Raw genomic sequence first — 14834 nt, 5'->3', positions numbered from 1 at the left:
CAGGGAGCATACTATTTGCAACTGTTTTCCTGGCTAATAACACCATGTGAAAGTCTTTTATAACCAAGTCATATAGAAGGTTTATAATCCAAATGTATAAATACTCAAGTAACCTTGTGCTAAAGCAGGTAAGAAAAGCTAGAAAGAAAATAAACAAGAAATTGTGTTTGGGTGGGGAAAAAAAAAAAAAAAAAAAGAGTGAGAGATGCTGCTGCTGCTGTTTTCCTAATGCAGTGAGGTGGTTTGTGAAGATTTTTACATTCCTGGAAGATAATGTTAAATTATAACCATACTTTATCCATTGAACTCATTAACAAGATGATTTAAGTTATCTCCTATTGAGGACTTGATCTGGGAAAAGAAATACACAGGAATGAAGGTGCTTCACTGCTTGCTATATTCTGAAAGTATTACTTAAATTACATTTAAGTCATCAGATAATTATGAACTTTCTTTTCCTTTATATTTATATGGAATATTTATTGAATTGCACAGTGTGCTTTTACAATAAAGTGCTTTTTACGTTGGTTTCTTTGTTCATCCAAAATAAAACTGACAGTTATCTTTTTATAAGCTATTCTGAGAACATTTTCTCTTCTTTGAAACTGATTGATGCACTACTTTAAATGTTCCTGCAAATATCGTTTCAATTCAAGTTTCTGCATAATGTAATAAGAAGATAAAAGAATTCTATACTTCAACAAGAGACATTACAAAGCAACTAGAGACATTATCAAGGGCATTAACAAGCTCCTAATAGCAATAAAACCTTTTAACTGTCTGATGTAGAACATGCTCCCACCAAACCACCACATATTATGGTAATTGGCTCCAATTTCTGAATCTTTCATTGTAAAGTTACAAAGAGTTAGGTAGAACTGAAAAGTGAACCCTGAATCCACAATTTAGTTGCTTATCCTTTATTATTATTATTGGTGGTTTTTTTTTGGTTTTTTTTTTTGTTTTTTTATAATACACAGAAGCAACATAAGGCCCAGAAGTAGCAGCCTGTTATATTCTGTTCTGAGGTTGCTGATTCTTTATTATTCTTGCTTCTCAATATTTAAACATATAGTTTTTTAGCCCTTCTACCAGCTATCATTTAAACAGATTATTACCATGTGTGAACGTCATATTCCAGTCACCTCATATGTTCATTCATTGGAACACTAGAAGATCAGAAAATGAAATGAAACTTGACTTCAAGGCTCTAATTTACCTTATGAAATAAAATGGGTACACTGCTTAGGGTGTTTTTTTTTCCTCGGTTTCCCCTCTCAGAAATATACAACTCAAACCTTATCCAGTGTCCCTTGAAAAGAAATACAAAATTCAGTAAATTATAAAAATAAAAATAGAATCTGCAGCAGAAAAGTGGAGAACTGACATGAGGCTCCCTAGTGATTAACCTGCAGTTTAAAGCCATATGTCCTGCTGACATGTCTATCGTACCACGCGATCCTTCACAGGCTGGCAACCTGTTTACTTGAGAAGGGCAATCCTATTGGTATCTAGCATCATGGTCTGAAAAAGAAGCTGTCATTTCATGTCTCTGAAACAATCCTGACTTAATGTACAAGATGCCAAGAAACAAAGTACAGCAAAAGAAATTCCAAGGGGGGAAAAAAAAAAAAAAAGAGAGAGAGAGAAGAGAAGAGAAGAGAAAAGAAGAAATGTTTCCAGCCCAAAGCTTGGTGTTCAGACAACACAAAACCTGTCAGGCGCAATCTGCATTAAAATGGTTGGTTTTGGTGCACACATGCAAGGTTTACAGAAGAAACACACACTAGAAACAATTAAAGATAATTGGACCACCACCTTTTCTTCCTCACAAGAAGGAGGAACTACTTCATTTCTTATGTTCTTGCCATTTGCATGGAAGGTAATCACTTGGACTTCACTAAGATCGTAAAAACACCGCATGCAATTTCTGTCTGCTCTGAAAAAAAGTTGTTCCTCTGTTTCCTGTATTATTTAATGGCAAGATCCTTTCATTACAGTATAAATTAAAGTAATCCTTTATTATTGCTATTATCAAAGCCTGTTTTAATTAGGCTCACTTAAGGGTTTGTTAAGGCTTTTTGATAACAGAGTGCACAATTATTGCACAGTTACCAACATGCTTCCAGCCCGGTTACTAGCATTCCGTAAGCCTACTCAGAATTAAAACAAAACTAGGACAAGTAAACTAATTCATTTTCCCCTCCCCAAAAATAAATAAATAAATAAAAATCTTGGAGTGTGCTCTTCCCACTGCAACTATTATAAAAGTTTGTGGAAAAGAAAGACCTGAGGAGAAACAGAAGAAACCTACAGTGACACCAAATATGTTGATGAAACATTTGATCAAAACATTGTAATTACCATGACTTCGCCTTCAAGAAATACAAAATGGCACTTCTGCGTGACACCCGATTTTCTTTATAATATTACACTAAAATCTGTATAGCCTTGCCTTTTGCTTTTTCTGATCTTCTCTATCTCTCTGGTGTTAACTCATTAACTATCAGCGGTGGGATGTTAACCTTGTGAAAACAGAGATGGCATCACTCAATGACATATTATCTCACAAATGTCTGAATCAAAGCCTACTGTCTGTCATGGATCAGCGATTTGAACGGTCGCATTGCTAAAGATATTTTTAGGGCATTTTAGAAGATTTTCATGGTTGAAGAAATAACTTTTCAAGTCCATATTTCACAGGAAACAAGCAGAAAGAAGCCAGCAATTACAACACTTCCTTTAATGTATATTCACGATAAAAACCTCACCAACACTGCCTTAGGAAGGGGATGCACCCGAGTTATCCGCTGTAAACACGTTAACATTAGATTATGGCTGAGTTACAGTCAAGCCCTTCCAATAAGCAGGTTTGGACTGCAAGTTTAAACCATCGCATTAACGCATTCGAGAAAATAAAAATTTAATAAATAAATAAATAAAATGCCCCGGGGTGAGGGGGAGGGAGTGCCGTGACGCCCGCATGACACTCGCTGGTGGGGGCCCAGCGGAGCCCCGCGGGCCGAGCCCGGCAATGGGGCACGGCGCGGCCGCAGGGCCCAGGCCGCAGGCTCGGTGCGGGGAGCAGCTGCCGCCGCCCGGCCCGGGCAGGGCCCGGCACGGTCCACGAGCAGCCCCTAGCGGAGCCCGGGGAAGGTTTTGCCGAGTCCCCGCTTCGGGCCGGCGGGCAGCCCGGCGGCAACGGCCCCGCCAGGGGGGTGGTGGTAGCGGCCCGGCTCCACGCCCGCTGCCCGTGGTGGGGCTGCCCTCCCCGGCGATGCCTACCCGATTTTAATTCCACTTTGGGCATTCTGAGAGAAAATAATAAGCCAGTCGTGCTCAAAAATGCCAGTTCATCTAAATAGAACGTTTTAAGATAACTGTGGTGCACATGAATGGAAATCCTAACAAAAATTTCCTTGAATCCTGGTCACAAAGGCATCTGTCCCCTTTGGGGTGCAGTGGGGCATTTCGCAGGCAGTGACCCCCTTCCCTAACAAAGGCACCACCAGAGCTGCAGCTTGCCAGGTTCCGGGGAATCACAGGGACGCGAGGGCAAAGCCGCTGTGGGGCCCAGGCAGCCTGACTCCTGCACCCATTGACCAGTGGCACACTATCTGGTTACAAAAGTCAGTTTGATTATGATTTAGAGAGAGAGCAAAATCAAGCAAACCACTAGAACAGGGATGAAAAGCTCCTCTGGAAGTTCCTACTAGATGCTACTTTATTTGAACAAAACCATTCCAAGGTGCAGGGACAGTCTTCACAGGCATGGCACTGCCAAGCAGCAATAGGGGGGTGGGGGGCTGCTGCTAAGCCCCAGCACCTGGTGTCTCCACACACACCCTCCTACATCCTCATAATCCCAAAACATGGGGCTGTGGCCCCAACTGTGACCCCAGCCTCACTCAGTAGCTTGGGCCACCTCAGGGCAGCTGTTGTGGCCCCCTGGACCTCCTATCCTATAGCAGCCTCCTGACAAGGGAGAACCAACACTGTCCTCTCCTGACCTGCCTCTTCTCTGCTGGCAGAGACAGATGCAGTTGCTAATTAGACACATCCCTGGGTCAGGACATCAGGGACATGGTAACCAGCTGTGTGAGCTGCTTTACCGGCTAGAAACATGAGGCAAACACGTCAGCCCAAATCACAAACTCCAGTACAACTAATACCCACACCTCAGAAAAGACTTGCTTTTGCTCATTCATGGAACTCAGATGCAACTGAATTTTACAGCCATCTTCTCAGTTTTGTTTGTTCTTCCCATACAAAAAGCATGCCCTGGCATTTCACAGAGTATTCTTGGAAGTCCAATATTTCAGTACAGCTGCATCGTGTTTAAGATGAATCCCAGCTTAGATAAACCATTTTTCAAAAATAAATGGGCAAAATCAATCTTTCATTTAAAAACTATATATATATATATACGTAAACCCTAGAAAACAAACAATGAGAAAGGGACTAACCTTTGAAATCCCCATCTGAAGCTACAAATCTCTCCAGTACTAGAAGTAAGTAGAACTGGGTTCTCCCAAATAAAACCTCCTAAAAAATCCCACAGTGTTATTTTGAGGAATTAGCTCACCAGAACAAATACAAATGGTTAAATATAATCTAAAAAGATTGCACTGGGCAAACAGCTTCCTGGTCTAGGGAGTTCATAGAAAATCTGAAAGCTAAATGTTACAGTCTCAGCATTAGGGAGGGTATTCATCTCTGAATTTTTCAGCAATACGATTTGATCAACTCTTCTTTCCCCCCCCACACACATATTTCATTAGCTCCTTGGATAATTCAGTTTAGAAGGAACCATGGGAGCCCAATCTGTCCAGCCCCTGATCATCTGGGTGGCCCTCCACTGATCTCCCTCCACCTAAGGACATCTTTAATGATACCTTAGCTACTGCTGGGGCACATTGCTGTCTCACATTCAGCATGCTGTTTGACAGACCCGAGGCAATTTTTCACAGAGCTTCTTACAGCCAGTCCAGGAGAACCCCAGGGATTCCCCCTTCCTCAGGGCAGGGCTTAGCATTTGTCCTTACCAAATTTCATGAGGTCTCTGGCAGTACCCTTCTCTATCCTGGCTACATCTCTCTGAAGAGCAGCCCAGCATTCAAGCACATCAATTGGCCTCCCTCCCCTAGATTTGTGACACCTGTTAACTTGATAAGCATGCACTCCACCAGGTCCATCCACTGATAGGGACGTCAAATGGGCCAGGTCCTAGGACAGACCCCTGCTTCTCACATGTGGCAGGCAGAGTGCAACCCATCAAGCACAACCCTTCAAGACCCATCACCCAACCAGGTTTGTATCTATCAAATCATCCACCCATCCAGAACTTAATGTACTACCTTGGATACTTGATACCCTCCATCTTTTTCAAACCTTTTTCTCCTGTACTGATGTCACATAGAAAATAATGCCAATGTAAGAACCTGCTTAAAATGCAGAATAAACACCCCCAATCACCGATCTTAAGTAGAATACTTTTTCTCACAGGAAAGAGTAGAGAAGTAAGAAAACCACACAAATGTCCTACATTTGACTTTAGTGACAAGCCTGTTTACATAGTTTGCAGCATTGCCTTATACCATGAGTGTCTCAGCAATTTAAGGAGTTATTATACTGTGTACCAGATGTTTAAATACTTTACAGATCTCACTAGCAAATGAAAGCCATACCTCATTTCAATCACCTGCTTCAATAAAGACAGGGATATAGGTGAGCCCACCACACATATGCATTTTTCTCTCACAATATTTATTTCCTTCTTTCCTGGGGAGTAGAATGGCTCTGACTGTGCGGAGCAGACCTGTGCAGATTCCCTGGCAGCCCTTCCCATTTGGTGAGGGACTGTCATTTGAAATCATAGCACAGATCTGAGCCCACGCTGCTGGCCTACGGGCTATCCCTGCTTTCCTCAGCACAGGAACAGCCATCTCCCACACAGACCTTTGTCTTCTGCGGCCTTTCTAACCCCATCTCTGATGATTTCCTGAGTCCCCACTGCTGTCAGCTCTCTGTCTTGCCAAGTCAAGGGCCCCATCTCCCCAGTTCCTATTTCCATTTCCCTTCTTCCCCCTCTTTTCAGTTCTAAAGGACACAAGCAGCCAAACCCAGACAAGCCGAAACAGTTTTTTTCCACAGTCAGAGAGCTCCAGGTGAGCCTGGCCTGACTCTCACCTGTGTCCTGCTGGGCTTCTGCTGCAGGTTGCCTCCAACACTTCATGAGGAACATTTTCCATTACATTTTTCATTTCCAACTCTCAACCTTTCTATCATATGATTTCAGGTTAAAACAGCAGGAATTTTGTACAGCTTATCTAGTTCAATATGATCTTTCTGTCAGCTGCTAGAAAAAGATTAGTAGACATTAAAGCCAAAAGCCAAAATCCAGCTGTGATTCATCTCCAACTTCACCCTAGAAACTTAACCTCATTCTGAATACCTGAGTTTTTCTATCTGAAACCAAAGCTTTGTACACATGAACCATAATTTGTAACCTTAACATTTACCACAACACGATTGCAACAAACATAACCAGATTTTCCTCGGTTATGCATGTTTTTTAGCGATTAACATAGTCCAACAGCTTAAAAAGAAAATACCATGTAGTTTCAGCTACTGAACATGCGTTTAGTGGCTACTCACCTCCTTGCAAGACTGCCAGCATTGCTTTTGTCACAGGTAAAAGAAAATCATCAGAAGTCACGTAGTCTTTGACAACCAATGCACCCAGGAAAGGGATCTAACCACAGCCAACAGGGAAAAGAAGAAAATATAAATTTACTGGGATATTCCCTCTGGACATCTCTGGCCTTAAAGATAAAGCCTTTGTATTAAATAAGAAAACACACACAGCAGAAAAAATACTTCACTGGTGCTTCTCATTGCATTCTTAAATAAACGGAAAAGCATCTGATGAGAGGAGTCCTTCTCCAAACTGGCAGTGTTTGGTGCTCCTGCTGGCACAGCTCTTCCAGGGGATCCAGGGCAAGCTTCTGCCCTAAAGCTAACATGTAACACCTCTATAAAGATACATAATTTGTATGTATTATAATTGATTAGCAATAAGACAAATGTTATTTCTGCCACTTTAAAACTATTCCCACATTGAACAGTGTTGATATATCATTTCACATAATTATATGTACTCTTTCCTGAGCTATCACTTTATGTCCTGTATTAATTTTGTTTTGTATTTTTCAGATTCCTTGTGTTAGAGCAGTGGTTCCTAAGCTGCAGTCCACAGAGTGACAGCAATTGATCTAAAGGAAATGTCCACAGATCTGCGCAGCCTTTGTAATGTTCAACAAAGTTTAAAAAAGGAGGATACTTTATTCCTCCCCATCACATCACCCCTTGCCAAATACTGAGACTTCATAGTTTCCTATGGAAAGTCAAAGAACCTTGGGAGTCAACATCCATTTTCTATTCTAAAGAATAATGGCTTTATAATGCATTTTGCTGCATTTATAATGCCAGGAAATGTGGCTATAAAGCCAATTACGATAATTAAGAAATCCATAAAATAATAATAAAATAAAAAAGATAATTAAGAAATTCACAAAAGTATGTATCTGTAGCAAAGTGTGCAGATTCAGGAATTTTGTAAATCCCAGACAATAACTCTCTTGATCCTCTAATTTACACTGACATCACATTACAATGACCTGTCTACATCTGACATTAAGCGTAATTTAATGCTTGTTAATCAACAATGAAACAAAGTGTAAGCCCTGCTTTCTTTATCTAATGCTTTTTCTCTCCTCTGCTGAGAGAGTTAGAGGATTTGTCTTGTTCTGTCTATCATCTTCTTTGGTAAACACCAATCACTGGACTAAATCTGATAACTAGAATGACTTCTGACCTCTTTGTTCATATTTGTGTCATATATAAATATGTTGCTGGCAATATTTTCTGGTGGCAAACTACTTGTTTTTTTATCCTATTAAACAGAAATGTATTATAGAGTAGAACATAAGGGAATTTCAAAGCATTATAAATATAGGATTAGGAAACTTGCCAGCAATATCTATTGCTGACAGCTGACTTTATTAAAGTTCATCAGCATTAATTGCCTCATTGTTGAATGACTTTTGCATGTAATTATCACCAGTCTAAACACAGATTGCCTCAGGTACAGTATCTAATGTGATCATGTGTTCTGAATCCTATTAAAATAGCTGAGATGTAGCAGAGATTATTCTCTCCCTAACAGTGAGGAAGTGTAAGAAGCAATAGCAATAGGGAGAAAAGATTTGGCTCAGCCTAAACAGTGTCAATTTCTCTGTATCGTTCCAAGATTTCCAGCAATACTTTGGTGCCATAGATGCTGAAGCAAGACTTAGAGATGCCAATTCCATACCAGTGTCATTTATCTCAAGGACAAGTGAAAATTCCTGCACCCCACTAGAAAGAAAATGCCCGAGGCATGATTGCTAAAATGGGCTTTAAACGTCATGCTATATTTTAATAGACAGAAAGATGGATACATCAATGTCTAAAATAATAATTCTTAGATTATATTTATCAGAACAAGGCAAGGCTGGAATTGTAATTTGAAGGAGCCAAAGCTCCAGTATTGTGAGCTAATACCCAAGGAGAGAAGACACAAAACCCTTTCTTTGAACTTCTATGCTGTTTTAAGATGTTTTCAGGATCTAAAGGCTCAACATCAAAGACAAAATTTCATACATTTTTACACCAACCTAAAATCTTTATACCATATTACTATCCTAAGTCCTAAACCCTACTTTCTCAATAAAAAATAAATAAATCAATTACAGTTCCTTTTCCTCAACGTACCAGACCTTTTGAAACCCACTTTGCAAAATACACTCTACTCTTTTGAATCCTTACATGCAACAGACACATTAAGGTTTTGAAATATGTGTATTATATATACAATTTTGCTCATAGATTTATTTAAAGTTTCCAGTTCAAAAAGGATCATCTCAAAAGCCTTGAAAGTCTTAGGAATGAGTTACTTGTCATAGTAAATTTTATTTATCAATGTCAAGTACCCACCATTCTTATATATATGCCTACCTTTGTGCATATGTACCTATGATCTAGCAGGGTTCTGCTGTGACTTTTTAGAAAAAAATTATATTCGTGATTGTGTTTCAGCTATGGATTTAACAACAAATGAGTTCAAAACTGTTACACAATGTTTAAAAATACAGCATGAAAAGCTATTGAATAAAGACTTTAAGTAGTCAATAAAAGATTTGGCTATGGAACAGACATAGCTTCAGAAATTTTATAATATTTTTAAACACTACTAAGCAGTTCTTGATTTGATATTTTGTGTTGCAAAGGGCTTTTGCAGTCCTCTTGAAAGAAAAGTAGCTGCAGACACATGCTTGAATAAAGACAAGACTTGTCACATATTACCTTCCCTTACCCCTCCTCACTTTGCTTTTTCTCTCAAGTTTATTAGCATTAATAACTATAGAAGCACTGATGTAGCCTTTTAGGGTATTAGACTGAACCTGCAAATTAATGCATTGGTTCATCACAATTCATTAATCAAGCCTGTGTTGGATTTAACAGACAGCAGATTATTAAAGACACCAAATTACACAGACGAAAAAACCCAGCTCCCAGAGGGTCAGATGTAATGTGAATGGTTTTGCATAAAACCATAAACCTGCTATTAAATTAAAAACAGGCAAAAATTATGTCCGCTGCTTATCTAAAGCAATTTTTTTAAAAGGGATGTTACGCTAATTTACTTCTTAACTGGTCCTGGTTACACAGCGAAGGACTAAAGGTTAACTGCAATGGCTCCTCTGATGCTTGGTTAAGCAACTTACACTAACATATCCTGACTGAGGTGAAGAAATTAATGAAATTACTACTGTAATTCATTACTAATGGAAAATTGTCAATGCTTTCAGCCAGCAGTTCGCACAAATTTTCTGCAGACACGAAGACCTAGTACAGTGACTCATGCTCTTAGACTTGCTAGTCTTATTTCAAGTCCCAGCACTATTCATCACAGCTGAACTCTATGCTATGCTATCTAGCAAAGTTTACCAACCTTTGATCTCAATAGTTGAGGTCTTTCTACATCTGCGACACAGGTTTATGAAGGAAGAAAAAATAACATGTAATTTTCAGCATCAGTCCAAGGAATGTTAAAATAAACAGAAAGGCAGAATTGCTGCAGCCAGCATCCACAGTATAACAAATACAGGAAAGATTGTAATTTGACAACTAATGCTACCAAATGTAAACAGTGTAAATAAGTATAAATTTTATATCTCAATTATCAATGTAAAGGACATTTGTAATAAATAATTAGTAAACAGCCTGAATAAGACTGTCCTGTTGGTTACCTGGTTTCCCTTTTTATTTCACCAAATGGGATATCAAACTGAGATGGTATAGCAATGTCATTCATCCCTAAAGAGAGATTCATCTGTGACTACTCTCATCATCATCTACTTACAAGAATGTTATATTCAGTCACTTTGACATAAATAAAATATTAAATTTTATTTTACATATAACAAGAAACTCCTAATAGAAGCATTCTTTTATGATAATTTATAGGACGCTGTTGTTTTATGGTTTGGGAGTTATTCTGGGAAGAAGTAAATAAAGAAAGTCTTTATGATCTTTCCATTGATTCGCTTTTTGTTTGTGAGCAAGAAAGATACTGCTTCTGATGGTCATAAATATCCACGAGAAAAGAATTGTGCAGCACGGTTCCCAGTAGAGCAGCAGGGTTAACCCATGCAAACAAAAACTAAAGTTTAAGTATTGGTACAGTTTTTCCCAAGGGAAAGAGCAGAATTAAAAGAGATACGGAAACCCCTACCCATACACGAACCCAACAAAGCACACCCAAAGCTACTATGAGTGTCTTCTGTACATCCCACGATGTGAAATGGAAGGAAGAAGATCTAGTACAATAAGAGTAACACTGGCACAGTGAGTGCTTTTCATGGAAGAAGTCAGATCCTTCCCTCCCTGTGGGGCACTGCTGATGACGTTCAGCTAGCCCGACCAGAAAGTCCCTGTATGTCACCCAAGCGATGTATGCGGTGTCCTCAGGAGAAGACAGTGCAAGTGCACACCAAAAGGAGGCAGCAGGGAAGGGCCTCTCTGCAGACATTGCCTGCTCCTCATAGCAGCATCTTGTCAGCTGCGTCTAGTCAGCTGCTCTCAGGGAACAAGTGCTAAGGCAGGCAGGATCCCAGTGGCCCCTGGTATTTCTCAGGCTAAGCTTTTGCCAAGTTCAAAACTTAGCATTTCTCACAACTCAGTGAAGGGTACTACAAAAACTCTTGTTCAAACTCCAGCTAGCTCTGGTGTCACAGCACATCTGAGCCACAGCAAGCAGCGAGAGCAAAGCAGTGGGCAGGAAGGTGTCTGTCATCTTCTCTTTGCAGTTGTCACTCCTGTGGGCTCAAAAATTGGGCAAGGCAACCTAGAAACCAAAGGAAAGATGAGGTCTTTAGGGGTAAAGTATGTGTGGTATTTATTTAATTTAAGAGCCTCTGGTTATGTTATTTAATACATGAAAATGACTTACATTTCTAAGGTAATTCTCATTAAAATCCTCTGAGCACCACCCTGTGTACACGTCCATGTCACTAGGCTATGAAGTACCATATCAAGCACAGTCCTTTTGCTGGTATCCCAAGACTTCAGACATAGGACTTGTGACATCTGATGATGCAATTTAGTAACTCTTCCATCAAGTTCTTACAACATTATTTGGAAACCTCTCTCTAGAGCTCAGTGAGATACACTGCACAGTCCCACTTCTCCACAGGTATGAAGGCCTAGTACAGTGACTCCTGCTCCTCGTCTTTTTGCCAAATGTCCTGAAACACCTGGGGGTTAGGGGAGAAACTTAGTACACAGACCTAACACTGTGATAATAGCTGGACTTTTCTATAGTACAAGCAGTTTTTATTTTGTAAGATACCGTAAAATATTTATTGTATGCATTATATAGATATGCATATCATATTATGAGGACTAATTGAACAAAAAAGTACACTTTCCTAGCATCACGAAATTTTTCAAATTCCATGTTGTATGTGTTCCTTAATTACATAAACTCTGCAAAGAATAGCATGCTTTAAATTTATTATGCAAATGCTCTTAATTTATGACAGATTGCTACTTCAAATATGAGTATTAAATCTCTATTAGATTCGTTGAGGTAATGCACTAATATGCATCACTAAGGTCTTAAATTCCTAAGTAGCAATAGTGTTTGTTAGATGCAAATAAGGATTACTTTAATTAAAATACTATCCTCAGCATCTCGAAAGATTTAATCCAAATCTTTACATAGGGCACATTCATTATCTATCTCCAGTTAATAAAAATATGACCTACTTTGGTTACATTTTAGAATTTAATGTTGATTACCATTTTGTTAATAGAAATAAGATGCTAAAGACTTTAAAGACAAGCCGAACGCAATTTTGCCAGCCTAATTAAAATACTATTTAATGGCCTCAGAAGGAGCTTTATATTTATTCATAACTGTAGAGGTAGACTTTGTGGAAATGTTTTAAAAATATCAAATTAGACAACAGATTCCTAAAAGTACACCTAAAGATAACAGAGGAGATTTATAACCAATGAGCTTAAAATACAGCCTGAAGAGATCTGGCAAAGAACTCCTAAACCCCACAGGGACATTTTCAAACAAGCGAGCTGTCCTGATAAACTCGACAAGACTACTCATTTCTGTGGGAGGTGGCCCATACCATGTGTCTTGGCAGAAGCAAGACTTAAATTAATCATAACACTCCAAACGGAGCGTCAAGTTACGGCTAAGTAGTAGTTTCCAAGGAGACACGATGCTTATCAAAATACTCTGATGCGCTGCAGCCTGCCAGATCTAAGACAGTATCTGAATGGGATGGTGCACTTCTTAGCAACGTGCAGTTTATTCTGGATTAAATCAGGGATGTTGTAAGCTCAGTGAGAAGACAATGTTTTGGGAGAGCAGGGGGAGCATAACTGCCCACCACAAAGCTTCCCCTGGGCTTACCACTGCAGGGTTATGTGGGGCAAATGGGGCAAAATGCAGCCTCCTTGTATGTGCCATCTTCTCCATGCAGAATGTGGGATAAAAATGTGCATCCTATAAAGACAGCGTTCCAGGATCTGTCCTTCAAACACCCACACAGGTGCCACTTACAGTATCCTAAAACCAAGTATTTATTCTTGACGTAAATAATGTAAGATGATGGCTGAATCCACAGTCTTGCCCATTCATTATACAGCAAAAACACTAGTATATAGTTTCTCTTACTAGATTTAATTCAGATTAGTCATCTCTAGTTCTTGCTGGATTTAGTTTAATAAAAGGCTTCCAGTGACAAGAAAAAAAAAAAAAACAAAAACAAAAAAACTTGCTGCTTTCAAGTGACACAATGTTTATGGCCTTCTACTAAAAGTTCTTATCAACTCCTACATTGTAAACCTGAAAGCCTAAAAGTATTGTGTGTGACTGATGCCACAAATCTCTCATGAGGGTGCTCCCCACAAGTGGAAATTCCTGGCTGAATTACAGCCAGTACACACTGCTTCCTCTTGATCTCCATCAGGTAGAAGCCACCTGCTCACAGGAGGGATCAGAGATGTTCGTGGCCACAGCTGGGTTTATAGAGGCTGGGAGACCAAGTGGCAAGCTCAGGCAACCCAACATCACTCCCAGCAGAGGCCAGGATAAGGACATGTGCAGCACCAAGGAACGCTCCCTGCGCAGAAGATGACTGTCTGGAAACACGAGACGCAGCAACAAACCCCACGCTCACACTTCAGCTCTGTGCCTGCTCGGTTAAGGGCAGCACCACACGGCCATGGGGACTGGCCAGCCCGGGGGGCTGCTGCCCTGGAGCAGGAGGGACACGGTGCAGTCATTGCAAACGCCACTTCGGCTCCCACCTGCCCAGGGCAGCGGCTGCCTGCAGCCAGGGCAGCAGCACCCTGCCTTGTACGCACCTCTGGGCTTCCCTCCTCGGCCCCCAAAGCTGATCACTGCATGCAAGGAGTTAACTTTATTAGACAAGGAATTTTTTAAGCCTAAGAAAACTGATGACATTAGAAAGCTCATTGTAAATTTTACATAAAGAGGTCTTGTCTCTTTATCATGTACATAAATGTCACCCACTGAAAGACTGTTGTCACAAATGTCTCCCGTGAGTGCTGGATCTGTCTGTAACACAGCACAGAAGATGCTTGTTCTTATAGTAACCTGCACTTTTCAGCAATTATTAATTCTTTAAACATTTAAAGTAGACCTTTTCACTTCTGCTTTCACCTCTTCAGGTCACTGCAGCAACGTGAGCCTGTGTGGCTCATAGTCCCCCTTTCAGTATCCATTTTCAAAGACACATAAAGCACACAGACAAACCAAGAGTCAAAAGAGGACTCCTGAGGCTAAGATCTGTTTTTCCCCAAAACTCTTCCATATGTTAATATAACTCCCTTTTACCAGGTTTCATGCATGAGACAAGGGACTCTAAAATATCCCTTATCTCAGGGAAAGCACAATAGTCAGGATTTTTCCCCTTTCAACTCTCAGCTACTCCTCTTCATAAGAGCATAGGCTAGAAAGATGATAAGGAGAGTATTCCAGCAGATCTGCCCCTCTCTCTTTCTCTATTATTAAGAAAGCAAAATAAATAAATAAATAAAAAATAAAAAACCCATTACCACTAAAATGGAGGCAGGCTTTTGTGAGATAAGCCACTCCTCCACATCATGTATTCCACCAAAGGGATTCATATTGGGCTCAGTATCTTCTAATGGTTTCATCAGATAATGTTAAATTGCATTTAGAT

Source organism: Aythya marila (assembly GCF_965140915.1).
Source record: "Aythya marila genome assembly, chromosome: 8".
Lineage (NCBI taxonomy): Eukaryota > Metazoa > Chordata > Aves > Anseriformes > Anatidae > Aythya > Aythya marila.
The sequence above is the reverse complement of the archived record's forward strand: the minus strand, read 5'-3'. Positions refer to the sequence as shown.